At 54.7% G+C, this 25594-nt stretch overlaps 1 long non-coding RNA gene and 1 other non-coding gene across 3 annotated transcripts; both read right to left on the minus strand.

Moving 5' to 3' along the window:
* Nucleotides 1-453: 453 nt before the first annotated feature.
* On the minus strand, nt 454-4120 carry LOC123393526. Of its 2 annotated transcripts, XR_006608337.1 has the most exons (3): nt 3633-4120; nt 3093-3362; nt 454-656 (listed from the first exon to the last, which is right to left on the minus strand). It is a non-coding gene; the product is annotated as an uncharacterized LOC123393526 (long non-coding RNA). The 2 variants fall into 2 exon arrangements; XR_006608336.1 differs by lacking the exon at nt 3633-4120 and having other exon boundaries at nt 3093-3623.
* Nucleotides 2494-2679, minus strand: LOC123393548. The gene has a single exon (XR_006608378.1).
* Nucleotides 4121-25594: the final 21474 nt, after the last annotated feature.

Consider the following 25594-nt stretch of genomic DNA (forward strand, 5'->3'; position numbering starts at 1 on the left):
GGCCGATACGTGGTGAGCATTCAGAGAGGAAGGCCGGGAGAATCCTCCGGGGAAGACGGCGCCCGCATGGGGCTCGAGACCCAGCTGAGGAAGCAGAGGTGGGCAGCGCCCAGCAGCTACCGGCAACCAGTTCTGAGGCCAGCAGCCACTTTCTGGAAACCTCTATCCAAAGTGAAGTCTGCACAAGGTGAACACGACCCTAAACTACGCTGGCCACCCCTTCCTCCTAGACCACGGAGACAGAGGTCACCTCCCTCCACGTGCCCCCCCTTCTAGACAGCCCAAGCTCCTCCAGGATGAGCAGTGCCCCCAGCGCCCACACTTCCTACAGAGAAGCGCGAACAGCTCAGTCTCCTCAGCTGGGAACCGTGCTGCCGACTGCATCTCAGCAGCAGAGGTGACACACTGCGGGCAAGGTCGGTGGGGGCAAAGACCATAGAGTACACGAGAAAGTCTCCTTGGGGACGGACCCCTTTTATTTGTATCCATACAAAACAGGGTCTTCAGCAGGTCGGCATGCAGAAGCTACATGGCTAAGTTAAATGAAACCCAAGAAAGCTGGAAAGTTCAAGCCCCCAACAATTACACTTCAGGTACGTGGAAGCAGGCCGGAAAGAAACCATTCACCCCGCACACAGATCTTCCCGCGAACTCACCTGCAAAGAAAGTACACTCTGTCAGTTTTCATTCTACCTTCGTAGGCTGTTAGCACCACAGAACACCCCCCCCATCTTACCACCCAGAACACACTGCAGAAGATGCCCTGCAGTGACCCCACCTCTACCGGCCCCTCCTCCTTCCAGGTCTGCGGGCTCCGTGCGGGGCTGGCCACCTCCTCGGTAGGTCAGTGGAGGCAACCACAGGGATTTCCTACCCCCCCGCCGCGATCATCCCGCCTCAGACACCTGCCTGCATGGAAGCCACAATGAAGTTGGGCTCTGACAACGCCCCGAAACCCCACCCCAGCCTCTGTGTTCCTACATTCTCTTCCCTACCCACAGCCACATGCTTCCCCAGATTGGCCTCAACTCACAAGCTGCCCACATACTCAGGCACGTCCACCCCTCCTGCCCTTTGCCACATGTCATCAGCAGGTAACAGCCTTTATGTCCCCACGGGGTCACATGCCTTTATGTCCTATTGGCTATGTCCCTTCCTGTGGCTCCACAGCACTTACCATGCCCACCTCTCTAGATTCTAAGCCCCCTCTCCCTGCCCCGGGTCACAGAGAGCATGCCCGGGCCACTGCAGGCACTCCTCCATCCGTGTGCTCAGGACCACCCAGGAGGCCAAGGGATGGAGTCACTTCGCGAAGAGCACACCGCCTTCCAGCCAAGAGCACAAAGGCACTGGTAGGTATGAGCTCGCCAGAAGACGGGAGGAATCTCTGAAAGGCAGAAGCCCTCCGCCTTTACCCGGGAGGGCATGAGGTGCAGGAGACGGGAGTCTCTGTGCGTCTGGATTCCAATAAAGGGGCTCCTACGTCTCCGATACCCGCTAGACCTGTGTTCTCTAACACCATGGCCACTGGCCACACGGGGTTACATACATTTAAACTAAAATGAAAACCCTAGTCCCTCGGCAGCACCCGCCACCCTGCCAAGTGTCCGACAGCCACACGTGGCTTGTGGCTGCTCTAGGGGACAGGGCAGACCTCGACCATTTCCAACACTGCAGAAGCTCCACTGGACGGCACTGTGTTGTACCTAGCGTTCTTGTGAGATTCCAGACGTTAGCGCCTCATCCTCTTGAAAAGCAGAAACGTTTACGACCCAGAATGGCCCCCGTGTAACTAGGAAAGACTAAAATGCTCCTGTGAGGGGCGCCTGGATGGCTCGGTGGATTAAGCCGCTGCCTTCAGCTCAGGTCATGATCTCAGGGTCCTGGGATCGAGTCCCGCATCGGGCTCTCTGCTCGGCAGGGAGCCTGCTTCCTCCTCTCCCTCTCTCTGCCTGCCTCTCTGCCTGCTTGTGATCTCTGACAAATAAATAAATAAAATCTTTAAAAAAAAAATAAAAATAAAAAAAATAAATAAAATGCTCCAGTGAGCCACAGGCCCTGCAGGGTCCGGCCCCTCCCCAGTTTTCGGCTTCACCCCACACCATTCCCCTTGCTGTTGGGGTTACAATGGCCCTCCTCCGGTTCCAACACTGGCCACGTTTGCTAGCTCGCTGGGCCTTGGCCCGTGCGGCGCCCCGGCCTTCCAGAGAACTCCGGCTCGTCCTTCAGAGTCCAGCTCGGGAAGGCCGCCATCAGCTCCTCGTGATGCAGCCGCTAACTGGACTGCCCTTTCCTTCGGGGTCTTGGCCTCAGCCTGAATTACGCCCTCTGCAGGGCCATCCTCTGATCTCATCTCCCCAGCGGGGCCGACGCTCCCCGAGCACGGTGGCCTGGGCTGCCCCGGCCGTCTCCGCGCGCGCGAACCCCGGGATTGGCGCGGGGCCGGGGGCTCCACCGCGCGCCGCGGGACCAGCGCTCAGGCTCCCGGCGTGCGTCTGTCTGCAGTATCATACATGACCACCAAGCTGCTGCTAGAGTGCTCACACCTGTTACTGCAAAGCCACACCCGGGGGACACCGCTCCCGGGAGTTTTCTCTAGGTCAGGCTCGGGCTGCCTGCTACAAGGCTGCACCCACTGCCGCGCGGGTTCAGCAACGCAGGAGCCTTTCCCCAGACCGCCGGCCTCGAGACCCTCCGTCCCGCCGCGTGACCCCCGCCCCGGGACTCCCGCCCCGCCCGCGGCCTGCCTGCGTCTCGCCGCCGGGGGCTGGAAGCTCTCGTTTTCTGACGAACCCCGGGGAGAGAGAGCCGCACGGCGGGCTCCACGAACCGGGGGCTCACCCGCGGCCCCCGCGCCCCGCAGAGCCCCCGCTCGGCCCCCGGTCCGGCCGCTCCCGGCCGCAGCCCCGGCCCGGCCGCCCCCGGCCGCAGCCCCGCCCCGGCGTCGGAGCCTGAGTGTGGCCCAAGCCCCCTCCGCCTCCCCCGTCCGGGGCCCTGCGACCCAGGCTGGGGCCGGTGGCGGCGGAGCCCCCCGCGTCACCCCGCGGGCCGGGGCCGACCGCCAGCCCCGCGCCCGGACTCGCCTTCCTTACCCGCGAGGAAGCGCGCGCCTGCGCTCCCTCCACGCCCCCTGCGCCGAAGCCGCGCGGCACACGCACTTCCGGCCGGAAGTGACGGCGCACCATAGAGGCGGGGGCCAGAGAGTCGCCCGGGCTTGGAAAACGGGTCCTCCAAGGTCGTCTTAAAGGGGCTGAAGCCGGCGGGTCCTACCCAGCCGCGATGGGGCCCCTGCTTTCGAGCTCGTCCAGGTTGTGACACGTATCGGTGCTTCGCTTCTGGTTAGGGCTGAATGGCATCCCACGCTAAAAGACCGGGGTTTTGTGTTCCAGTCAAGAGGCCTGTGGAGGTGCCAAAGGCGGCCCCACTTGGGGCACATGGTGACTTGCTCCAGTCACTTGCTCCAAAAGGCAAAAGCCGCCCGCCCTCTGCTTTCCTTCTGGCCTCTCCAGCAGGGATGGCCCGAGCAGCCCGCACAGGGGTCGCACGCGTCCCGAGTCTCCAGACAGAGTGTGTGGTCTCGCGGGTACAGGTGACAGAAACCCAGCCCGAGTCGCAGTAGAAAGTGCACTTACTCCTTCGGGTGCCCGGTGTCCCCCGGGGGCTCCAGAGCCCCATCGAGCGAGCGACGGGGTCGGGGTCGAGCCTCTGGAACTCTGGCTCCACCCCCCGCCCCGCCCCCCTGCTCTCTGGTGCAGGGGGTGGGGGTGAGGAGGGGCACAGAGGGGACAGCTCCCACAGGATGTCCTCTGCGTGGGTGAGGTCAGAGGGACAGGGTGTAGTAGGGCTGGGATGGAAAGCACAGTTGCTCCCGTGGCTGTGCGTGCCCTAGTCCCCGGACCCCGCATGTGTCACCTCACAGTGCAGAAGGGCCCCTGCAGATGAGATGAAGCTGGGAACCCCGGGATGGGGATATGGTCCTGGACTGTCCGGGTGGGCCCGACGTCATCACAAGGGTCCTTGTAAGACGGAAGCGGGAGAGTGAGACAGAGAGGAGACGTGACCCTGGAAGCTGCTGGACTTGAAGGTGGGGAAAAGGGGCCACGAGCCAAGGAACGCAGTAGCCTCTAGAAGCTGGAAAGAGCAAGGAAGGTCTCCTCCGGAGCCTCCGGAGCCTCCGGCAAGAATCAGTCCTGCAGGCAAATGTGATTTGTCACAATTGGCTACAAGGGAGTTTGCAAAATGTACGGTCTTTTAACTGTGTGCTCCTGTTGCCCGAGGGAAGGGGGAGGTGACTCTGGTCTCTGCCCCCTGGTGCTGTGCAGGGGGTTTGGAGGCTGGAGGAGCAAAGCGCCAGGTGACAGCTGGTGCCCAGGAAGCCTTGCTTTCGGAAATCACAGATGTGCTTCTCTGTGTCCTTCTTTTCCTCAAAATGTCCCCTTCGAACACCGGGCACATTTGTACCTGTAACAGGAACTCTGCAAATTGGCTGTGATTCACTGATTTGCAAGACCCGCTGTCACTTTGATGTAGCAAACGAGCTCTTAGAGTAGTGGCTTGTCTTACAAGAGTCACGATGGTGGGACAGGAGCAGTGCCCAGGCTTGGAGCGCTGCCTAGTAGTTCAGAGTGACTCCCACAGCTCATCTTAATGAGGACTCTTCAGTCTGGTGGCTCAGAGAGGCCCAGGAGGACCTGGCTAAGCCCTGTCACCACTCAATGGCTCTCAGTGTCCTTGCTCAGAGGCCAAGGGATGGCAGCAAGCCCGGGGTTCAGCAGACAAGGGCTGCCTTCTGTACCCACCTTAGGAGACTTCCCTTTGGGGCCCAGGGAGTCCTGGGTACTGTTCGCCTTTGAACCTGATGCCCCCCCAGCACACCCCTTTTCTGAGGAATGAGCATCCTGCCCCGGATTTGCAGCTCTCCCAGGGCTGAAAACATGTTCTGGAAGCTGACACTAGATTTATTTGCTCATTCTGCCTTCTGTGAAAGCAGCCAGTGGGAGCTGGGCCCCCACATGTGCCCAGATTTATGCCCTTGCCAAGCAGATATGGGCAGCCCCACAGCCCACCCATCTTGGGGTACATGCTTTCCTGCAGCAGCTGGTGCATTAGTTTTAAACCTATTTATTTAGCCGGGCACTCAAAGGGCTTCTGATTACTGCCGCTCTGCGGGGCTGCCGGAACCAATTTCCTGAGGGTGATGGATTTCTTCTCATTTGCTGCTCTCAAGCTGGGGGTTCCTTCTGGGTGTTGGAGGAAAACATTTTCAAAAGATGCCATCTTCCCGGACCATCCCCCAGGGTGGGGTTGCAAGGGGGTTGTCCTGGGCTGCCACCACCTGGTGCTTTCTGCACAAAAGTAGGCAAGTTTCAGGACCCCTCACCCCCCGAAGCCCCACCCCCCAGAAGCACTGTGGAAGCCAGGCTGGGCCTGGGTGAGGAGCGGAGAGGGAGGATGGGGCAGAGCTGGGGAGGGCAGGGGTGGGGCCCAGGGGTAAGTGGAGTGTGGGGGTGGGGGGGGGAGGAGCCGGTCTTCTGCTCCTGCTTGTTTGTCTTCCAGACAGGGGTTCTTTGGAAGTACAGCAGAATCACCTAAGAGCTTTAAGGAGCCTGACACCAGAGACCGCCCCCCACAAATACTGATTTTGTGGATCTGGGGTGTGGCCTGGGAATCAGAATGTTTAAAAGCTCCCCGTGGATGGGGCAGCCTGGGTGGCTCCGTTGTTAAGTGTCTGCCTTGGGCTCAGGTCATGACCAGGGGACCTGGGATCGAGCCTGGTCCGGGCTCCCTGCTCTGCAGGGAGAGTCGGCTTCTCTTTCTCCCTCTGCCTGCCACTAGAGCTCTCTCTCTGTCAAATACATACAATCTTAAAAACATAAAAAGTGAAAGCTCCCGGGTCGTAGTTTGCTAGATTGAGATCCTCTAATGATGAAGTTCTAGAACCTAGGTGAGGTTCGGTGGGCTGAGGTCCGGAGCCGATGACCAAGAAAGAATTCTTGAGACATCTTTTGTGCGAAATGATGGTTTATTAAAGCAGGGGGACAAGACCCGTGGGCAGAAAGAGCGGCTGCCTCGGGTGGTGAGAGATGGCAGGTTCTGTACCTTGCGGTGGGGGGAAGGGGAGGGGAAGGGAGCTTTCAATGGAGCTTTCATATGCTAAAGAGGGTCTACAAGGTGCCGGGATACCGGAGGCCCTGCTGCTTGATCCATGTTGTCTTTTGGCCGGCCAATAACATCAAGATAGTTGGGAGATTCCTGGTGGGATGTCACAATCCTGCTATCAAGCGTCTTTGTTAGTGAGATTTAGGTTTAGAAGAGATTTAACTCTATTTACCTTTCCTTCTAGCTCAGCCTTGTTCAGTTTTGTTTATGGAGGAAGGGTGACGTTAGGGCTTGAGAACTGAGTTATTTGCCTCTGGAAATTGTGCTATTGATAAGGTAACTTCTTTGTTTGTAGATCTCTAGGACATTTGTAAACCAAGGGAGACTCCTCTCTTGTAGGATTGTGATCTCTGCAAGTTAACTCTTTGTTTCTCGCTTCTGGCAGTCAGGGGTGCCTGAGGAATGTCACACACATTACCGAGGGGAGCTGGTGGAGCTTTCCGTAGGGTGTGGGCGCAGCCCCCTCCCCAGGGCCCACCTGGCTCTGGAGGAGTATGTACGGGAGGCTAGTTTACACCTCGGAAAAGGAGGGAAGTTAAGTCGTGAAAAATGGAGATAATTTTTGTCCATACAATGCAAATGCATTTTGTCCCACAGAGTTACAAGCGGTGTCTGTCCTCGGGAGAAGATGCCATCAAACCTTCTGCGTTGGCGCCCTGTAGAGCACTGAGCGCTGTGGCTCCAGCCAGTGAAGCCGTCCTGGCATTCCTGATTGCCTGCACGCGAGGCCGACTTTCACAGTCTCTTTTCAAGTGGTCTTAACATCTTAGTGGTTTCTTCATTAATTAACACGTTGGAAAAATTACTTCTGCAAACTCATTTTAGATGGGATACTCCTGTTTTTAACTTGTTTGGGAAATTATCATTTAGCCCCCCTCAGAGATTGTGGGGTGCCCCCTTCCTCTCGGGTACCTTACCCGCCACCCCACTATGGCTCCATCCTGTTACATGATCTGTCTCCACGTGCTTGTTTCCCTGAATGCATCAGGCCCATGAGGGCCTACATTTTGCCCTGCTGGTTAGATCCTATGATATTTGTGTGCCCTGCCCCTGGCACGGGTCAAGTGCACTCAGGATGTTCAGTACAAGGTTATTTATTTGACAGAGAGAAATTACAAGTACACTGAGAGGCAGGCAGAGAGAGAGAGAGAGAGAGAGAGAGAGAGAAGGAAGCAGGCTCCCTGCTGAGCAGAGAGCCCGATGCAGGACTCGATCCCAGGACCCCGAGATCATGACCCGAGCCGAAGGCAGCGACTTAACCCACTGAGCCACCCAGGCGCCCCCCCCTTTCTATTCTTGATACTGTTTGTCTTTTTTCTTGCTTCAGTTGGCTACAGTTTTCTTTTTTTTTTTTCCTTTTAAGATTTTATTTATTTATCTGAGAGCGTGTGCTCGGGCCTGCACCTGGCGATGAGGGAGCAGGCGGCCGGCTGAGGACAGGGCAAAAGCTGGCACCTCGCACCCCCTCTCCACCCGCTCCCCTCCGTAGTATGTGTAGCGTTCCTCGGGCACCCCTGACTGCCATAAAACGATAAATAGTTAACTTGCAGGGATCGCAATCCTGCAGAACAGGAATCTCCCTTGCTCTACAGATGTCCTAGAGACCTAAACAGGGAGTTTATCTTATCAATAGCACAAATTTCCAGAGGCAAATAACTCTCAGTTCCTGAAGCCCTGATGTCCCCCTCCCCACCATAAACTGGAGGAGACTGGGGTAGAAGGGAAGGTAAATGACAGCGGGATCAGAGCACCCCACCGAGAGTCTCCCTTCCCTTCACACCCCCCCAACGGCAAGGTACAGAACCTGCCATCCCTCAAAAGCCGGGGCAGCATCTCTGTCTGCCCACGGGTCCTGTCCCCGTGCTTTAATAAACCACCATTTTGCACCAAAGATGTCTCAAGAATTCTTTCTTGGTCATCGGCTCCAGACCTCAGCCCACCGAACCTCACCTAGGTTCTAGAACTTCATCAATGGCAGGGGGTGGTGTGGGGCAAAAGGAGAGGGAGAAGCAGACTCCCCGTGAGCAGGGAGCCTTATGGGGGGCTCAATCCCAGGACCCCAAGATCATGACCTGAGTCACCCAGGATTTCCTGAGATACCAGTTTTGAAAGCAAAGAAAGTTTTGTTATTGGAAGGGCAGCTGGACGGACCAGAAGTCAGGGAGTTGTTCCCAAAGCTGCCTTGCTTGCCTTGCTGAGTCTAGGACAGCTTATCTACATCAGAGGTGGGTAAGGGGACTCTTGAAAGCTTAAAGGAGGGGGTTCTAGAAACTCTTCTGGACAACGAGGCCCTATTTGGGACCTGGTATGAGCAAATACATCAAGACGAATGTCACCTTCTGGTCCCCATTAGGTTTCTACAACCAGTGCGTAAACAGGGAGTTAAGGGTAAAAAGGCAAAGTTAATGATTGACCATGCATGAGGTTAACAGGTGCATAAAACATAATTAAGTAGGGACCAAAACAGAACGTGGAGCTGAGTTAATAATGCAACTAATACGGCTTAGGGTCTCAAGACAGGTCTAGGAGCCAAGCGTCTGGCCCCAGGGATAGATAGATAACAGCACCAGAGCAGTTACGCGTTCAAGGTAGAATCCAGATGGTCTGTGCGTCTTTACGTCAATGTCCTCAGCTCTGCTGCATATTTCAGGATGTTCATAGCAAATGTAGGGGGAAAAGGGTAGGAAACAGCTGGGGGAGAGCCCCCTGGGTGTGGGTCCCCCAAGGCCACGCCTGCCTCGTGAGGCTCATCCTGGTAGTAAACAGAGCCGGACAAACTGGGGGGGGGGGTGGTTCGACAGATGCTGATTTTGACCTGTAGTGAGTCAGAGCTGCCGGAGCTCACAGCTGGGAGGCTTTTAATCTTGCAAAACAATTTTGCAGTGACATAAATTGTCTCAATTCTGTCCACTTAGAGGGAAAGTGTTTTAACCTCATGTCTTAGGAGGCTGGGTCATAAATGAAAAACACTGGTCTGGACTCCGGCAAATCCGATTTTTAACATTGGGTCCTATTACCCGTGAGCTGGGCTGCCTTGGGCCAGTCACTGAACCTTTCTGTTTCAGTCCGTTCCCCCGTGTGTCGTGTGGCGTAGTTACGTCTCCCTCACACGTAGGGTTAACGGGAACCCGGGCTTGAAAACCTGCTGTGCCTGGCACAGATGAGTTCCCAGGAAGGGGTAGTTTTTATTCCTCTCCGTATGGAAGTATTTGATTGTATTCGATTGTATCCGGACCCAGAAGGACAGCGTATGTCGGGAATTGAGCCCCGAAGACCTCTCATCAAGTCCAGTATCTCTGATATGTGGCTGTTCATGGGTCCTCTCTGTCCACCCCTTCTCAGCATCTTTGATTTTCACGGGAGCTTGACAAGAAAATCGGCTCTGTCTCCCGGTGTTCCACAACATGTCAGCATCGCGCTGTGATTTGCTACATGTCTTGTCTCCTGGCGTCTTTCTTTCAAAACAGCAGCCAAGGGCGTGAGGAGCATGTACGTGTTTTATAAATTCTCGCTGCCTCCTGTCGATGGCTTGGCAAGCTTCCGATTCCGTGAACGGGCCTGCGGCGATGCCTGCGCCCATTCATCACCCTCTCCCGTGCCCACGGCCGAGACTTCCCGGCTCCGACTTCCACCCACTTCCAGCCGGCCCCATCTCTCACAGCAGCAGGCTCCGGAGAGGGTCTGCTCCTTCCTGCTTCCCTGAGGAACTGGCAGGGGGTGGGGGAGGTGGACAGTAGAGTTCCCTCCCCCCTCCCTTCCCCTCTGGCCTGTAAGTGCTTCCAGACACACGCGACCTGTTTCTAGTCTGACTCCGCAAGCAGTTTGTTCGGAAGGATGCCTGGCTGGGGAATGGAAAGGAATGGTCTTGGGGATTTTTCTTTGGGATTTTTCTTATCCACGATGGAATTCCTAAGGAATGAGTGCTCTGGCCAGCTCTGGCCCCAGGCTTTCTGCTTGTCCCCAGGCACTGACTTGTTGTGTGGCTCCTTGAGACGGTGCCCAGCAGTGCTCAGGCATAAATAACCCTTGTGGCTGGAGAGCGCTGGGAAAATCGTCCTGCCTTCTTCCCCCTCGAAGGTTTTCCCACGCTTTCTTGTCTTTACTGCACCTGCGACAGTTTGCCCAGGGTAGAACTCAGTGAGGCAGGAGGACAAACACAGACTCGTGAGTCAGAGGGCCCTGAGTTCGAATCCAGGGTCCCCACCTGTGGTCCATGAAGGAGATCTTGGCTTCCCACTCTCCACGCACTCCCTGTATCAGATTCAGACCCTGCTGTTCCTGGGCCTGTGGGTTTGGAGTCCCGCCTGCTGGAATGGGCAGCGCAGGTGACTGTGGGGGAAGGGACCCTGTGGCCCCAGGTGAGGCCTTCAGCTGATGGAGGAGACAAAAGTAGAAAGAAATGTAGGGAAAATGAGGTGACCTTAGCACCTGCAGCCCGTGGACAACTTCCTGAGGCAAGCAGCGTGTCACATTCCTCCAGAAAACTCCCACCTGTTTTAACTTTACTTATTTATTTTTAAAGATTTTATTTATTTATTTGACAGAGAGAGAGCACAAGCAGGGAACTACAGGGAGAGGGAGAAGCAGACTCCGATGTGGGGCTGGATCCCAGGACCCTGAGCCGAAGCTGGAAGCTTACCCTACTGAACCACCCAGGTGCCCCCCACCCCCCCGCCAAGTGTTTTCATATCTGTGCCTTGCTAGAAGGAAAAACAACCTTAGCTTGGCAGTAGCCAGGCCTCCGGGGTCCTGGGAGTCTTGTTTAGCAGATCAAAGTCCGTTTGAAACTTTGCTTTGTCTTGATGTCCCCCAACCCCAAAGTTCCGGGGCAGCACACGGCAGCAGCCCTTTCTGCCCACAGATCCTGTCCACTGGCTTTTATAAAAATCACCCTTTTGGTGCCAAAGACATCACAAGAATTCTTTCCGGGCCCTTGGCTCTGGACCTCACCAACGTTCCAAAACATTATTTCTGCTGTATTTCCTCTGCCCGCCCCAAGATGGACGTGCCCTGGCTCCTGCTGGCCCCAGACGGGTGCAGACAGAGCCCCCCCCCACCCCAGCCAGCCTGCAGCCCAGAAACAGCCCTCTCCAACCCAGAGAACTGCGAGTGAGAAAAATCAACGTTGGCAGGGTTTGGCTAACTTCTTCTTTAAAGGACCGGCTGCTAATTATTTTAGACTGTGAAGGCCAGATGGTCTCTGTTGCAGCCCCCTCAGTCCGAAGGTGTAGGGCATAGCAGCCACGGACAATCCGTACACAAATGAGGGTGGCCGTGTCTATAATAACATTTTATTTATGGACATGGACATTTGGAATATTCATAGATCTCTCATGTCACAAAATAGTCCTCCTGCAAATTTTTTTTTTGACCACTTAAAAATATAAAAAACATTTTTAGCTTGTGGGTCTTAGGGAAATTGGTGTTGGACGGGACCTGGCCCTCTCTTTTTTTTTTTTTTTTTTAAAGATTTTATTTATTTATTTGACAGAGAGAGATCACAAGCAGGCAGAGAGGCAGGCAGAGAGAGAGGGGGAACCAGGCTCCCCGCTGAGCAGAGAGCCCGGTGTGGGGCTTGATCCCAGGACCCTGGGATCATGACCTGAGCCGAAAGCAGAGGCTTTAAACCACTGAGCCACCCAGGCGCCCCGACCTGGCCCTCTCTTGCCATCCTTTGCCTACCCGCCCCCTGCCCCCAGCAGGTCACTGAGATCCGTAAGATTTCTTTGATATACAGAGAAACAGATTCATACACCATCCTAACGACGCGATCTTAGACACCCTCCCCAAATCTCAACTTTTCCATCGTAAAATGGAGGCAAAAGTAGACTATTTCTCTCAGAGTAAATGAAATAATATGGGAATTGCTTGATTATAAGTGTTTAATCTATTGTGATTTTATTCTGTGTTCCAGTGGTTTGGGGTGGGGAGGGCGCCAAGTGAAGGAGGGTTTCCACCCCCAGCAGAGCACACAGTGGGACTCCAGGGGCTAACTCTCAGCATGGACGGTCTGTGAGAGACGGATGGGGGCCAGGCTCCTAGCTGGGGGCTTGCCGAGCCCCAGTCTTCCTGTTCTGCTCTGAGGACAGACCAGGGCGTGGAGAAGGCGTCCCCGGGAGAGCCCAGCTCGCGTCCTCTGGAGCAGTGTGCAGGCAAACGTAGGAGCTGCCGTCCACGTCCCACCACTCCGGCTGGGGCAGCTGGTGATGCTGGGCAAGTGGGTTCTGGGATGCCGCTGCCCAGAAAGAAAGGATGGGGGTTCCCCCAGCCCACATCTTCCCAGGACTTAGGACGCACTCTAGAGCTCCTCACTGATTCGTCCGGTTTTTGTGACTGACCATGACACAGAGGACAGGCAACAATCGTGAACCGCCTGGGGCTGCCCCACAAAGGGCTACGGGCCCAGACCGTTGGCATGGCCTGGGGGACATGCGCATCGTTTTGGAGGGTGTTCTCAGCCATGGAGATGTCCAGTAGGAGTCTGGACATCCCTCTAGGGAGGTGGACAGATAAGGGACCTGCCATCTCCATGGAGACCACCTTGTGGGGCTGGCGCTCCCTGGGGGGTGCACGGAACCAGACCAAGTTCAGAGAGAGCCAAGCAGCCGGCTACCTTGGGGTGGGGGATGGGACCCAGGGTTCCGAACTGGGCGGAGGCTGTGGTTTGAAGCCAGAGGGAGTTTCTAGTAACTGTGAGGGAGCAGGAAGCAGTGGGACCTGCCTGAAATGTCAACAGGAGACGGAAAGCAGAATTTAACAGAGTACGGCTGGTGGCATTGATCAGAGAACATGTAACACCATTCTGTGTTTTTATGTTTATTCCCTGAGGCTGCTCCATAAACCAGTTACGCATCTGACTGCCGTCCTCACGGCTCCTCTCCACCCCGTCTCCCTACTCCCCGCCAGTGGGAAAATCTTGCACAGGGCTTCAGCCTCTTGCTGGAGGAGGGAAAGAGAGGCAGAGACAGGAGCCAGATAGGGCCGGTGGCTATCGGCCAGGACGCACTTGGGCTCAGCATGTGCTACTGATTTCCATCTCCCCTGAGCTGGTGAGTGCGGCTCTCTGACCGCCAACGAGATTTTACTCCAGGTTATAACCTACGTGGGTGATAAAACGTGGAAACCCAGCTCAAAAGACAGTTCACACTTCTGAGCCCAAAGGAGCCAAACGTTTGCAGGGCTAAGCAGAGAGGGCAGGACAGAGTACACGGGAGGGCAGCGTCCTCCAAGGCCAGTGGCAGGAAGAGAAGAGCAGGTGTAAAGACATGAACGAAGGGGCACTGTCAAGCCTAGGAAGAGCCCTCGCGACGACGGAGGGAATGGAGAGCTAAGGGAAGAGGGGACAAGGTTCGTGTAGTAGGCAGAGGCCTCGCAGGACAGCGTGCGGTTGGAACTGCTTCTGCTACAGCCAGGATCAGCGTCCGAGGGGCGGCTTGTTGTAGAAGCAGGATCATGGGCTTTGGGGTCTGACATCCTGCCTCCCGCTCAGTCTAGCTGTGTCACCTTGACCTGGATACCTACCCTCCTGCAAAAGTCTTCATCTCCTCCTCCACGAGCTGGAAACGACACCTGTCTCTGGGCTTGTTCTAAGGATGAGATGAGAATTCCGTGAGCTCCCAGGACGGTGCCCTGTGCCAGGGAGAGGCCAAGGCGCCTCATTTCTCTTTCCCCCCTTTTCCTTTGAATTCCACAAGAAGGTAGCTGCGGCCGGGAACCCAAGGATACATTATTTCTTCAGGTAAAAAGGTTTAAAGTCCTTGTTGGCGGGTTGCTTTGGAGGCCAGAGATGGTGTGGCAAGATCGTGGGTGTGGGCGTTGTAAAGCAGAGATTCCCTGTCACGCCCACCCTGGAGGGGAACGGAGCCCCAGGGGGGCTGTGCCCTTCCCACGGTGCCACATCCAGCCCTCGTGCATCTGTTTGCTTGGAGGAAGGAACGATGGGGTCAGGACCGTGGGGACTTTGGGAACCAACGTGGCACCAGCTGGTTGGAACAAAATAATTTCCACGTGGACCCATCTCCTGTAAAACGGACACACAGGGCCCCCCACCCCCGGCTAGCTCAGTCCATGGAGCATGTGACTCCTGACCTTGGGGTCCTGAGTTCGAGCCCTACGCTGGGTGTAGAGATTACTAAAAATAAATTAAAATTTAATACAGTAAAATGAAATATGGGGTGCCTGGGTGACTCAGTCAGGTGGGTGTCTGACTCTTGGTTTCAGCTCAGGTCATGATCTTGGGGTCGTGAGATCGAGCCCCGTGTCCAGCTCTGTGCTAGGCTGGGAGTCTGCTTGAAATTCTCTCTCTCCCTCTGACCTCTGCCCACCTCCCCACTCAAATGAATAAATAAATCTTTAAAATAAAATAAAATAAAACAAAAATGAAATAAAACAAGACACACCAGCAAAGCTGATTTCTAAAGGGTTATGAGTGAGCCAGGTTTTCTGGAACGCCTCCTCAGCTCTCGAAAGTGTCGCTCGCTGTCCGCTTGAATCTGAATCACCTAGAGCAGCTATGAATGGCCCGTAGGTGTCTAAGAGCCCGATCTTGAAATCATCTCCTCAAGCTGCAAGGACATCCGTCGCCTCTCCTTCCGTGTTTCGTGGTTACAGCCAGAGAGACAGAGACAGAGAGAGACAGACAGGAGGAAAGGAGAGACAGACAGATGGCCGGGGAGGGAGAGGGAGAGAGCGAGTGTGCGCGCTAAGGAAGGATTCTCCAGATAACAAAATACAGATTTTTGCCCTTGTGCGGGTTCCCATGTCTCAGGCTGCCATGGATGTCGGTGCAAACACGGTCATCCTGTGTGCCCAGCGCCAGCCCGAGTATGGTCACCTGTCACCGCTTTGTGTTGACCAGCTTTCTGCCGCATGCTGTCCTTTAGTCGCCGTTGGAGGGAGCGGCATGTTGAAACCCACACCTGCGTACGTGATCGCTCTCCTTCCTGCTGGAAACGCTCCTGCAGACAGAAGGCAGTGGGACCAGGGGGAGGACCAGTACGTCCCAACACGGTCCCTCCGCCTAAGTGCCCTGACGGAGCGGTCCTGGAGCAATGATGCTAGGCGATCCTGTGACGTGGGGGGACCATGGTACCACCTGCTGGAGGCAGAGGGAGGAGATGCAGCCACAGAGACCGTGGGTGCTGCCAAGGCTCGGCCATGGCCTCGTGGACACACTTCTAATCCACCGGCCACGCCTTGCTGATGGGTCACCAAGCATCAGAACAAGCCCAGGGACAGCGGTCTACAAACATGACTGTAAATGTTTGGTCTACTGTCTGTTCACGCCATAGAGCTTGGGTTCCATGAGTATGGGGAAAGATTTGTTTTGCATTATTATATCCTCAGTAATTAGAGCAGGGCACAGAGTGGTACGGAAGCTTTGGGGAATGAAGGAAGGAAGGAATCAGCAGGGAAGAAAGTGAATGCTCCTGAAGGTCCACAAGACGCTGTTACTCCCACGTTTCCTCCGTAGATGCCAGAGTTTGAGAACCACGTGCCCAGGGATCGTGGCCCATTTGGACACGTTCCTTCATCAGCTCCGATGGCTTGGGTGGTGTCTGAAGTCTCCAGGGCTCAGACCGTCCTGAGGCTGCCTGCTTCCTCCATCCCCACCCCCCCAAATTGTTCTGGAAATCTCCTTTTTCTCATTTTTGGGGGCAGAGATGAAAAAGGACAGGGGAAGTTTAGCCTCCAGGTCCTCTGATTGGCTTGACGGGTTCAGAGGAAAAGGCACTTCTCCAGCGGAGTGCTAAGGCTGGCTTGCAGTCCCGTTGGTGAAGGAAAACACAAAAGCAGCCCTTGGCATTGAGAGAGTCTGCAGGGCCTGAGGAGGGAGTGGGGTACATGCTTACGGATAAAGTATGCTTGGGGCAGTCACCACTTCCCCGCCCCTTGGCCCCTCAGCTTTTAGGGGGGAGCATGGGGACAGGGTGGCAGTCCCCTGCCTCCCCCCCACCTCGCCCAACCTCGTGGGTCCCCCACGCCAGCTCTGCACAGTGTCTGTGACAGCCTGTGTCCCGGAGCCCCCTGGCGGGCCGAGAGAGGGGTTTATCAGCACAAAACACTCCAGCCGCTGGTGGGTTTTATGGGATTCCCAAACCGTAGCAAGTGGAAGAATGCGTTTCCCCCACGTTTCCCTCAGGAGAGAGAGAGAGAGAGAGAGAAAATGAGGTTGGGAGAGATGAAAGGCTTTCTTTTTTTTCTTCCAAAAATTGGAACCTCACTTCAGATGAAAATAATACGTCTTGAAGGCGGTGATAAGATAGAGGTGAAAATCTCCCTGCCTGTGTTTAAGACAGTGCCTCCTGTCATCTCCCGGCGCCCCCCGTCAAGTGGGGACCGTGTTCCCTGCTGATTGAGAAAACCCCGAGTCAGAACAGAAGCTATCTTTAAAACATGGTCTCTGAGAACATTCACCTATTTTTAAAAGTGCTTCATTTCAAGGCTTCAACACATCTCCTTCCTTCCTTCCTTCTTCTTCTTTTTTTTTTTTTAATAATCCGTGAGGCAGTTGTGGGGAGCAGATAAAATACGGCTGCCAATTAGTGCTGTGTCTTCCTCGCTCGTCCAACGGCTCCATCTTTTGTTAAGCTGTAAATGCATTTTTCCGAGCCACTTGGCTTCTCGGATGCTGTGTATTTCATTTCCCTGGAACATTCTCGTAGATCAGGCGCTTTTAAACTAGCACGTCATCAGAGCCCCGTGCAACGGCTCAGGGAGTGGGGCCACGGGGCCAGGACCCCAGGTAGGGGTGAGGGCAGCCCGCTGTCTGGCTCCGTTGTCGGCTCGTACCGGCTCCTCCAGGCTGGTCCTGGAGGGACTGGAGGTCTCAAACATCTTCCCCTGGTCAGCACAGCCCTGACCACTGCCTTTCATCTTCCCCGAGGCTCTCGGCCCAAATATGTCGTTAGCATACAAAAGTGGCTCACCACTTGACCCAGAAAAGCCTGACTTTCTAGAACATTCCTTCACACTCAGAACAATCGTATGGACGCTTGCCCCTCCAAGGTCTGCCAGGATGAGTCTGGAGTGCGGACATCTTCCGAGCCCTGCTGACCATGGGGGATAGCCCGTGGCTCAGGGGCTTGAACTCTGTTGTGTTGACCCTAACGCGAGCTTGACAGCCGTCCAAGGGATGACAGCTGGTGCACGACGACCTGCAGGGCTTGGGGGATGGCGAGAGAGGGTGGCGAAGCCTGGGGACGGATCTGGGGACACTTCACGGGCTAGGGACATCTCCGTGGCCTTGTAAAGACGGGGAACAAGGGAGCCGAATGTGGGAGGTGAGCAAGCCGGATGTGAATGATATTTTGCGGCAGGAGCGGGCAAACCCAGCGTGGAGGGCCCCAGGTAGGAGTGCAAAGAAGGGGACCTCGGACACACGGAGCTTGTTCTTGACCCCAGGGTAAGGGGGGAACCCAATGGTATGCGACCTGCCAGAGGCTTACTGCGGAATGAATGGTGTCCCCCCCCCAAAAGACATGTTTAAGCCCTAATCCCCAGTGAATGTGGGTCATTGCATTATTTGGAAAGAGGGTCACTGCAAATGTGACCGAATCAAGAGGAAGATGTGCTTGGTGAGCGTGGTCTAGAGCTCTGTTCCAGTGTGACTGGTGTTCCTGTAAGAAGGGGAGACGCACACACGCACGTGCAGACGCACATGCACACACAGACACAGGGGCAATGCCGTGTGGACTGCCGGAGCTCCCGGGAGCCAGGAGAGCGGAGGCACGGACCAGTCTCTCTCAGGGCCGCCGGACGGAAGCCAGCCCGCTGACTCCTTGGTTTGGGACGTGTGGCCTCCAGAACGGGGAGAGAATTTCTGTTGCTTTCACCACCCCATTGCGGTCATCTGGTACGGCAGCCGCAGGAAGCTGACACGCCGGCCTTCCAGAGTCTAACCACAGCTGGGAGGTGGATGCTGGCTCCTTTCCCAAGACGCTCCGAGCGAGCACCAGGGTCGGGATGGGAACCCTGGCCACCCGACTCCCCAGAGGGCCAGCCCAGGGCAGAGATGGCTCCGTGCCTCTCCTCTCCTGCGGCGACACAGACCCGTGCCAGCGCGTCCACCTCTGCGACGCCTTCCTCCCCTGTGGGGCCAACCTCTCCCTTCCCCATCCCGCTGCCTTTGGCCACACTGGCCTCCGGCGGGCGGAGGGGTGCAGCCCTCCACCCGAGGCTGAAAACCCTCCCACAGAGGGGATGGGTCAGGCTCCCGCCACCCCCTATTCCTCGCGCAGCCCCCTCTGCCACCGGTCACACCAGGCCTATTGCTTTCCAGAGAGCTGGCCCTGGGTTTGCCCAGCGGAGACTGAGTCGTTTAAAGGTACCTAGAGTTCTGGTCTCTGTTCTGGAACACTCCTCCCTGCGGTAAGCCTGGGAGCCACTAGATGGCAGGAAAGACCAAGCCTGGACTAGTCTCACAGCCAGGGGATGGGGGGGGGGGGCAGGGGAGACCCAGAAAACCCACTGCAGGAGAAGGAAGGGCACTCCAGCCACCTGTGCTCATGAGGGACCCAGGAAAGGAGCTCAAAGAATCAATGGTGGTGAGCTGGGGCCTTGGATTGGGAAGGAGGTCTTTGGGGGTCCACCTGGTTCCTCCATTTTGAAGCAGGTGGCTTTCCAGAGCCCCAGGCGTTCTTCGCAGGAATTATGGAGTCCGGGGCCGCTCGCCAGACTGTGCGCATCTGTGTGTCAGGCAAGGAGACCCAGGGAGATGGGGGGAGCACGGCCGGGCAGAGCAGAGGCTGCCGGGGTGCACGGGCCTGGGGGAGAAGCCTGGCACCTCTATCTACCCGCTGTGACCCCAAAACAGGCCACTTACCCTTTCCTCACCTGTGAATTGGGGAAACGGTGACAGCGTCGCCCCGGACAGTGTAAGGAAGAGAAGCCCAGTACTTGATGCCCTGTTTAGCTCAGAGACGTTAGTGACACCGCCAACTCCATAATGCTTGCTCTCCTTGTTTTGGTTTTTTATTTTTATTTATTTATTTATTTTTAAAGCCATCTCTACCCTGAATGTGGGGCTTGAACTCACAACCCCAGAGATCAAGAGTGATGCGCTCCCCGCCTGAGCCAGCCAGGCGCCCTCATGTGTGTCATTCTTCATGGCACAAGGTTATCTTCGCAGAGGAGTCGGGTGTACGAAAAGCAAACCGCACTGAAACCGACTCACACAGGAAGTCCGGCTTTGAACTGTAGTGGGGTCAGCCCGGCCTCTTCCTAGAACTTCCCATGGGTGGCTCAGCATTATCTGAGGATGTGCTCAGGCTCCCTCCCTGAATGTCAAGGAGGAAGGACCCTGGGTACTGGGGCCCCCGGGGAGGTGTCTCCACCCGCCTTTATCTTCCCTAACTGTAAGGAGTTGTGTCCTGAAGGGGCCCCCCAAGGTCAAAGCCAAGAGAACAAGCCTCAAACCAGACATTGGTCTAAGGACCAAGCTGAGAGTGGGAGCCATTGCGTGGAGCCCCGTGGGAAACGAATGAGGCCAGGCGGAAGGTCTGGAAGGTCACGGGGCTCGGAGCTCGGAGGGCCGACTGGCTGGGGAGCAAGCCTAGAGAGGAAACATGGGGAGCGGCCGCCTTATAGGTCCTTCTGTGGCTGGTTTGGGTAGCTGGTTAACGAGGCTGGGCGGATGTGGGGGTCAGGGGCTCGAGAGTCTGGTCGGAGGCCTCTGTGTCCCTTCCAGGAGCAAATCTGCCCAGAGCGCGGACTTTCAATGAACGCTCTAGGAGAGAAAGAGCCAACAAGTAAAAGCCCGAGGCATCCTGGCCTTCATTCACTTCCCCCACGGCAGGCAGGACGCCTGCGGGTTAATTAGCTCCTCGGATCCTTGCAAACCTCGGGGGCAGAACCACTTACAATCGCCAGCATGTGTCACCACCTTCGGGGTCCCTGGGCCCAAATCATGACCAGCCCATAAGAGGCTTCGCGGGCTCTTTGGACCCGGGGTTGACAGTGAGGAAGAAGCAACAGGGAAGGTTAGCGAAGACATTTTAGTTCCTAAAAATAAGTACGACCATAATAGCTACCATCTGTCAGATGTCTACGACGAACCAAGCATTTTGTGTATGTTACCTAATTTAATTCACAATGACCTGCTCGGTGGGACAAGCAACAGCGACTCTCATCCCTGCAGATGAAGAAATTGAGGTACGGAGGGTTGGTGGCAAGGTTTTAAGTTGCAAAGATTGCTTCAGGCACAGTTCCACTTCCCCTGAGTATCTTCGAGGGGCCTTAGGGGAGATCCCATGAGCATGGCTCCACAGGTAAGACGGTTTGGGCAACACTGGGTTAAGCGCCGTGAAACGGGGCTCCGTGCGGCAGGATTTTCCCTTCCACTGAGCCCAAGCGGATCTCTGAGAAAGGAGGGTACGGAGGCATAACAGTTCCAAAAGCTGGTGGGACTTGGGTTCCAAAGGACACACTTTGGGTGACGCTGCTCCCTTGGAATCGGGAAGACTGACACTCACAAGGCGTTAGCAGAATAAAGGCTCCCCAGAGACATCCTCCCTACCCTGGAACCCGTGGAAATGTTAGTTTTGTGGTGCGCAGGGAGAGACTGACCTTGCCCAAAGAGAGATGTGGCCTTCGGCTTTCGCCCTCAGCTCCCAGGACATTACCTCTGAGCTCTTGGAAGGTCCTGTCTGCTAAGAGTGTCTTTGTTTTCTGGGGACCTCGGGCCAGCCAGACAGTGTATGATAACAACAAGTTTTAGGGTTGGGGCCTTGGGCCACATGGTACTAACTTGACCTCTGGAGAGGCTGCAGACTGAGGCCAGCCCTGTGGACAGTCAGCTATATTGACATGACCAAGACCCACTGAAAACTGTGCACACCGAGACTCAGGGGAGGGTCCCTGGCTAGCAGTACTCCACGGGTGCCGGGAGAACGCAGGGCTGTCCACGTGCCGCTGTTGGATGGACACCTGGAAACTCACCTCTCCCAGGCCCCACCCCACCAGCCTCGTCCCATTTTTTTTTTTTTTAAAGATTTTATTTATTTATTTGACAGGCAGAGATCACAAGTAGGCAGAGAGGCAAGCAGAGAGAGAGAGAGAGGAGGAAGCAGGCTCCCTGCTGAGCAGAGAGCCCGATGCGGGACTCGATCCCAGGACCCTGAGATCATGACCTGAGCCGAAGGCAGAGGCTTAACCCACTGAGCCACCCAGGAGCCCCCCATTTTTTTTTTAACCTGTGTCTTCTCACTGCAAAAAACCATAACCGTGCGTATAACAGATTTTTTTTTTCTAAGTTCTGTGAGTCTTTCTAGTGAATTATCAAGCCAGAAGGTGGTCTTGGGGACTCCCAAACTTTGCACATGGCAAAAAGGACTTTGTAGGTATAATAATAATTGGAAATATTTTTTTAGTTTTTAAAATTTAATTTTTATTGATTTTTAAGCTTATTTATTTATTTGTTTATTTATTTTTTTACAAAATTGGAGATCTTAACATAGATCAGTTTGGATTAGTGGGGGGGGCGGAGGGAATCTAATCCCACGAACCCTTCAAATTGGAGAACTCTTTCCAGCTGAAGTCAGAAAAGGAAGCAGAGAGAGTTTGTGGATGGTAAAGACTCGACCTGCCATGGCTGGGGGCAAGGGGGGCACAGGAGGAAGAAAACGAGCATCCTCGAGGAACCAAGACTGGCCCCAGCTGACAGCCAGCAAGGAAGGGGGACCCTCAGTCCTACAAGTCCCAGAACTGAACTTGGCAATTACCCGAACGACCTTGGAAATGATTCTTCCCGAAACTTCCTGATCAGAGCCCAGCCTGACTGACACCTTGATTTTGCCCTTGTAAAACCTAGAGCAGAGAAGCGAGGGGAGCCTGAACATTTGGCCTGCGACCTACTCCATTTCTTTCCTTTTAAAGTGCCAAGTTTGTGGCAATTTGTTACAGTAGCCATAGGAAAATTAACACACTCACCCAACATGGATTCTTTCTGTTCCTGTTTTCTGGACTGACTTGCAGGATCTTTGGTCGCCCTGCCGTCATGCCCCATCTGTAGTGTCTCCAGGGTCTGTCTCGCTCTGTCCTGGCTCCAAGGGTGAGGCGGGAGAGCCAAAGCTCAGAGGGCCTTTTGAAGTTGTCTGTATAAAATAGGGTCTTTGAAGTCTGGAGGGAGAGGCAGGGAGGCAGGGAAGATATGCTTGGCCCCACAAAAGCTATTTTGGATTCCAACACAAAGATTCCAAATCTAGAATCCTTCTCTAGCGCACAGACTGCATGGAAAATTAAAGTTGCTTAAATATAATTATCTGGCTTTATGCTGAGTTAAAGAAGCCAGACACAAAAGAACTCATTCTGTGTGATTCCATTTCTGTGAGGTTCTAGAAGAGGCACAACTAATCTTTGGTGACAGAAATCAGAACAGTGTTTGTCTTGGGAGGTAGGGGGGTGGGGATGTTTGGGGGGGGTGGGGATGGACTGGCACGGGGCAGGAGGGAACTTTCTGGAGGAGAGAAATGTTCTGTATTTTGGTAAGACTGTGGGATACACTGTATTTGTCAAAAGTTACCCAGTTGTATACTTAAGATAGACACATTTCAATGTACGTAAATTATACTTGGATTTAGAAATTAGGAAAAATTAAAATAGTTGCTTAGAAAAAAAATTAGTCTTGTGAACAAACCTATGTCATTTAGAGGAGAGATGCTATAGCCTTACAGACAAGGAAAACACATTTCTCTCCGGGATCTAAATAATACACTTCAGCAGGCAGGATTGGCTCTGGGGTCCAAGGGCGACTGACAGATGGTCTGTTTCTGCTGCTCCGTCCCCAGTGGGTCCAACTGGGTGGGAAGTTCATCAACGTGTCATGGGCTGAGAGAGAATGGGAGATTCTGGTGTGTGGTTTAGGTCTGCCCGAAGCAGGGGCTGGAGCACAGGATGTTCTGAGGTGCCTGTCAGGTGGGTTTGGGGACACCCTCCACCACCCAGCTGCCATCTGTGTGCAGGAGACCCTGGGAGAGTGTTTGGGGTTCAGAGGAGTCCCCTGGTGTTGAGAAAACACTTCCTTAAGCACCAGGGTGTTAGAGTGTTGGGTGATCCCTACTGACGTTAAAGGTTGGGTTTGACCTGGCAATGCCTGCTGACCTTGGTGGGGGAGGGCAGTGTCCTTGGGAGGGGGCGGGTGGAGGCAAAGAGCTCTGGTGGTCCAGCCTGCAGCTCCTCAGAGTGCTGGTTCTAACCACAGGAAGGGGAAGGGGTATATCTGACCTCTCTTGCCAGGAGGTGGGGTCCCGGGCTCTGGCAGGGCTGAGGAGGGTTTGGTAGGGTTGCTGTGTGGATGCCAGGAAAGTCTGGGTCAAGGCTGCAGGCTGTGTGCCTAGACGAAGCCCAGCCCCCACAGGCAGACCTGGGGAGCAGGACCATTCCCATCATCAGTCCTCAGGGGTGGATGGGCAGAACTCCAGAGGGGGAGTCAAATTGGAGGTTCGTGCTGACAACTAGCAGGAAGGAGTCAGGGAGGCAGAGTCTGGACAGGTCCTGAGACATCAGAGCCTTTCACAGGTGCCGGCAGCCATGGCAGGCGGGCAGGGTCTGGCAGGAGCGCTTGAATCTTTCCAAATGCGCGTCCTACTGAGAGCAGCTGGTTTCCGTGTAAACTCATTCCACTTCCCTTTTTTAACCTTTAGATCTAGGGGTGCATTCGTAAATTTTAATTACCGACTCTTTGGACCCAAAGTTAAAACAGCCATGATTTATAGACCTCGCAATTTCTGCGGCGTAAATACTCCCCCTGTGGCTGATTCCAATCTATCAGCATGAACAGAGTTAGGCGATACAATTCACCTAGTGTTTCCACCTCATGGATACAGCAGACTTAAATAACCTCAGGAGCACCGAGAACGGTAAAATGGGGTAGTTAAGAAGGTGATGAGCTTGAGCTTTTGTGATCTCTTTATAGAACCCAGGTCACTGTCAGTTTGCATAATTTATATTTTTTGATAATGGCTTCATTTAACAATGGCTTTGCCAGAGTCCTGAACATTTCAGTCTTGTGAGCAAGTAGGAGCTGACTCCAGGACCGCACCGTTAGACCAAATCCCAGAGACATACAAGCCAGAGGAGCTCCAAGCTGGGAGTCTGGGCAGTAGCTAAGCCACTGAGAAGTGTGACAGGAAGAATGCGGTTTTCAGCAAGGCTCTCCGCCCCGGGAGCACACAGCCCTGGGAGAGGCAGGAATGGAACAGGCAGACCCTCAGCAGGGCATTGGTCTGGGAAATGCGAGCTTACTTTCCCTCGGGGCCCTCCCACTCATTCTCTGTGCATGATTTAATGCTTTGTATCTTTGTGCCCTGACTTAGGATTTCTGTCCGCCTTCCGGCCCGCCATGTGAATCTCAGTGTCTGAGCGTTAGTTGGAGGTTTTTAAGCTCCTGGATGTCTGGTTATTGATTCTTGGCCTCAGCTGGACACTGACATCATGCGCAAGACTTTAAAAAATTTGGAGGCCTGGGTTATAGGCTATCCCTAGTAGATTCAGAATTTTTGGCTCTTGGGTGTATCCAACAATGGCTGGTTTAAAGACTCCTTGGGCGGTTTAGTGTGCGATGATGTCGAGTGTGGCTCGTATCCGTCAGTGCACTCAGACACTGGTGTCCTCTGTGCGTCAAGTCCCTGATATGACCCAGACACTGGGGAAATAGGTGAAGAACCCCTCAGCTGAGGAACTTATAGTGCAAGTCCCGAGGGGGAGAACAGGCCACCGAGTGGAACAGTCCTGGTGTCTATTCTCCAACACCCACTGTGTCTGCAGCAGAGATGCAAAAATCGGCCACAGGTTCCTTCCATCCCTGCCTGAGTATCTATCCCTTTGCAACGTGACTTTGCCAACCCTTCCATTCAGAAGGGTCCTTGACTTGGTCTAGACTTGTGATTTGCTTTGACTGACAGAATGTTCCAGAAGCAGCATGTGATGGAGTTTAAGCAAACCACAGGGTTTGCAGGTGCTGTCTTCCACATGACTGCCCTCAATTCAGACACCAGCTGCAAGTTCAGGGGCTGGCTATGAACTTGACGGCCCCCACAAGCAACCTCCAGTTGGACAATTCACTTAGAATGACTCACAGAGCTCGAGAAATTGTTATCCTAGGATTACGGTATTATAAAAACAAAAGCATACAAATTAGAACCAACCAAAGGACAAGGTGAACAGCAGTAGGGGTCCAAACATGAAGCTTCCGGTCATCCTCCCCATGGAGTCCTGGATGGTGTAACCCCTCCTGGTTATGATTTATGAGCGCACATGAGAGTATTGCCAATGGGGGAAGCTCGCAGAGCTTTGGCTTCCAGAGTCTCACTGGAGCTTGACTTCCCACCACTATACGCTGACCTTCAGTCACCAGCTCCTCTGGGCATTCTAAGTGCTATGGCATGTCCCCAAACCCACCATGAACCACATGGTCAACTCCCAGGGACCAAAGCCCCAT

The sequence above is a fragment of the Mustela putorius genome, unplaced genomic scaffold (assembly GCF_011764305.1).
Source record: "Mustela putorius furo isolate JIRA1106 unplaced genomic scaffold, ASM1176430v1.1 tig00000873_pilon_pilon_pilon, whole genome shotgun sequence".
Lineage (NCBI taxonomy): Eukaryota > Metazoa > Chordata > Mammalia > Carnivora > Mustelidae > Mustela > Mustela putorius.